Raw genomic sequence first — 4,333 nt, forward strand, 5'->3', positions numbered from 1 at the left:
TGTCGACCACATGGGGTTCTTCAACGCGCACTGACATCGCACAGTACACGGGCCTCTAGAATATCGCCTCCATCGAAGTGCAGCCGTCACGGCCGGGACCGAACCCGCGTCTTTCGTGTCAGCAGCCCAGCGCTCCGTAACCACTGAGCCATCGCGGCAACTGAGAGCCGTTCAGCTGCCGCATCTACGCTGCATGCCACTGAAAATAAAAATGAAGTCAACAAGTCTGTTCAGTATGTGCAGAAATAGTTTATTTGATATTTGATGTGTTCGAAGATGTTTGTTCTATAGTTTGATACTGAAAGGCGGCGCTTGATTTATTCAATTTGTTTTCAGTTCCTAAAATATAATAATAAACCATGCATGCTGTAAATTAATTTGCCCTTTTCGGTAGTTACGAAAATAGGACGAGGATGATCACACCATGTGTTTTGCTGCGGGGCCTCTGCTTACGGGTGTGAGTGTTTACTTGCGCATGCGGTAAGACACACTGCTTACTATGCCGGAACGCATTTATTATGTTCTGTTGTTACTGCGACGCAGCTGCTGTGGCGCATCCGCGCGCGAGCCTTGGCTGTCCATCCGGGCCGAGCACGAACCAGAAGAGCTACCGCACTCGGTTACTACCGAGTGTACCGAAAGGAAAGGTGCAGACTGCCAGAACCACACCCCAAACTCACCAGACAACAACAGATGATGCTGCGTCGGGCGCAGGCGGGATCGCTTGCGCATCCCGTACTGATGAACCGCATTCACCCTGCGGAACACGATATACTCTGACCTTTTTGCAAACGAGAAAAGGGCACCCTGCCGCGCGTCTTGGCAGGGTGCACAAAACTCAAGACTCCCCTCCTCCCCTTCCCGCCAACACCCCCAATAACCAACCCCTTGAGCGATGGGAGACCTTGTTATCCAGCCCCACCCTACCGACTCAGCTCGTACTGACGGACAGGGACCAGGAGCTGCTGGGAAGATATGGGTCCCGTAACTAGGGAACCCCCCCGTCTGGTGCCTGCGTGCACCACCGATTTATTTCGGGCCCAATAAATTTTGATTCATCATCATCCATTCAAGCGGAAAAGTAGAGTCCTTGCTATGCCGGAAATAAATAGAACGCGTACGCAACCGACCCGACCCGACTGGACACGTGCCCAACGCGATGGACCGAGTGTGTATCAGGGCGCTTTACAGGCGATAAAACAAGCGCGCAAACAGAGCCACGGCACTGCGTGTAGCGCCGTTATTACAAACAAGCATGATGTCACCTACCAGACTGACAGGGCGCGTCATGAGGGCAGTTTGTCCCTTTTTGGAGCGGAAGCTTCACTACGCTACCTCGTAAAGATTTCATGGTGCTTGCGATTTTGACCAAGTGAGCCAGAGGTCAAACCCATTACGGCGCGGTTCGGGTGTCCACCGATCTATGTGAGTCAGTTAGTGTGTCATTTCCTTTCCTCAAAACCGGTTCGGGTGTGTACCGATATATGTGAGACAGTTACTGCGCCATTTCCTTTCTTCAAAACCAATTTTTAAAAAATTGGTGGAGGTTTAGCTCTGGTTAAAAAATGGAGTGACGCGATAGCTACAGCTGGCCGAGTGGAACTTGCCGAGTTGAATTGTAAATAATAATAATAGGTTTTTAGGGAAAGGAAATGGCGCAGTATCTGTCTCATATATCGTTGGACACCTGAACCGCGCAGTAAGGGAAGGGATGGAGGGAGGGAAAGAATAAAGGGAGAGGTGCCGTAGTGGAGGGCTCCGAAATAATTTCGACCACCCGGGGATCTTTAACGTGCACTGACATCGTACAGCACACGGGCGCCTTAGCGTTTTTCCTCCATAAAAACGCAGCCGCCGCGGTCGGGTTCGAACCCGGGAACTCCAGATCAGTATTCGAGCGCCCTAACCACTGAATTGTAAAGTCAGTCTTTCGCCACTCCGTTTCTTCATCTTCGTCCCACTTGACAGGGCGCATGCGCACAGCTATGGCAGCTCGGTTTCGCCGCCGGCACCAGCAGCTCCTCCGCACCACGGGACCAACCACGTAACAGCGTGGCGGCGCAGCCACAAGGGGGCGGTGACGCCATCACCACGGCGCCGCCACACTGAAGGCTCCAAATGCTACAAAAATTGCTGGTCGTTTACCTCCGGTTGACCCTGGTCGAAAGCGAAAAGCTGCATCTCCCTGGCTACGTTTGGGGTCGAGCGACTGGTGGTTTCCATAGATAGCCATACTGACATACACACGGTAGCAGGCATATCTCGGTGGACATCCGAATCACTTTGAAGGCCAGGGAAGTGAAATAAGGTTGGTTTTAAGGAAAGAAAATGACGCCTAGCTGTCTCACGTATCTCGGTGGACACCCGAACCGTGCCGTAAGCGAAGGAAAATAAAAGTTTGTTTTAAGAAAAGGCAATGACGCCTTTCTCACATTGCACCATTTCTTTTCCCCAAAAAAAAAACAAATTTCTTTTTCAATTTGGTTTTTAACCCGCCGCGGTGGCTCAGTGGTTAGGGCGCTCGGCTACTGGTCCGGAGTTTCCGGGCTCGAACCTGACCGCGGCGGCTGCGTTTTTATGGAGGCAAAACGCTAAGGCGCCCGTGTGCTGTGCGATGTCAGTGCACGTTAAAGATCCCCGGGTGGTCAAAATTATTCCGGGGCCCTCCACTACGGCACCTCTTTCTTCCTTTATCCCTTCCCTTACGGCGCGATTCAGGTGTCCGCCGATACATGAGACAGATACTGCGCCATTTCCTTCCCCCCAAAACCAATTATTATTATTATTCTATATCTCCGCATACAGCGAGCAATAATACAGCTGGAAATATCACTGAAGCTATATTAAATATATACTGTCTTGTGTGAGCGCCTTTAATGTCGTTTCGTAGAAAGCAAGATGTTTAACAAATAAAAAATGCCTGTTACTGTGTGTGTCTGTGTCAGTATGGATATCTATGGAAACCGCCAGTAGCTCGGCCACAAACGTAGCCTGGGAGATGCGGCTTTTCACTTTCGACCAGGGTTAACCAGAGCTAAACCACCAGCAATTTTTTCCTTAAATCACTCTTTCGTGCTATCGATGTCGCACTGGTGTTGCTGCTAAATGAGTAATTAATGCGGTCGAGTACGTTGCGCAAATTATTTCTTGCTCTAGAGGAGGCAGCGTTGCCAACGGTGCGGCACCGAATGCGCTCGACAAGGTGATTTCCTATTAGCATTGGAAGGAAAACACGTGGCGTTCGCTATGGATGTAACAGCACAGGACCAATGTTGTACTACGACTAGAAGCTCTACTTGCTCAAAGTGCCTTCTGTGCAGGCAGCCGTGCAGGGACAGGAGTACGTCGAGGAGAGGAAAAATTACAGGATCGCAGTTAATAAGTCTGCTTATGAGCACGAATGCGAAAGCCTTTCCCTGTCCTCTTTTTTCCTTCGTTTCTCATTTTCTTTTATTTGCTGTAAATGTTATTTTGTTTTGTTTTTTTAATTTTCTTTGATTTATTTTTCTTTTTGTTTATATATTTTTTTATTTCCTGTTGTTCGATTCTAGTGCCTACATGTTCCTTAAGAACTACTGCTTAATCAACCTTTACATTTTTTACTTATTTACGACGCAACTTACAAATGGCAGTTCGTGCGGACAACTTCCGTCTTCCGTCCACGCCACTCATGAGCCAAGAAAGGCCTTAATTCGTCGTAAAAGAGCGTGTGTCCGATTTTTTTCTCCTGTTTCCCAAAAAAGGCGCTAACCTTTCTTTCCGTCTTGACTTAATTTGCGACAAGTAAACATTCCAAATGTACTCCCCTCACCTCCCTCCTCCCCTCCTCTGATCGTAAACGTGGTGCGCCATATGTCTAAGAAAACACAGACAGCGAAGTCGAGAAGAAAGCAAGAGGCAGCACTTCCAATTTTTTCCCTCAAGCATCTTAACACGCCGTTTCACTTTTATGTATACACTAATAATGTCAATCAAGATGGAAAGAACAGGGAGGACGGATTCTTCATTAACGTTTTCGCAGTAATTATAATGAGGTGGTGGTCCATGTAAGCCAAGCATTACGGCGTACTGAAAGTCTCGCAAAAATCAACTACTAAGCATGTGCCACTGGCTACTTACCCAGAGTAGTGTTTGTGTATTCACCTGCGATAACCCTTGTTCAGGACAGCAGAGCTTTGTCTTTTTTTTTTGTTTCCACCATTACGGCATGCCGCGTTAGTCAAAGAAAAAGTCTGACAGCTTCTTCGATCAGGTTCATTCCAGCGCAAGTTAGCAAGTCTCCTGCCATTTTAGCAATACAGTTATTGATATTTCTTGCTCATTTTTTTCATTT

This window comes from Amblyomma americanum, chromosome 4 (genome assembly GCF_052857255.1).
Source record: "Amblyomma americanum isolate KBUSLIRL-KWMA chromosome 4, ASM5285725v1, whole genome shotgun sequence".
Taxonomy (NCBI): Eukaryota; Metazoa; Arthropoda; class Arachnida; order Ixodida; family Ixodidae; genus Amblyomma; species Amblyomma americanum.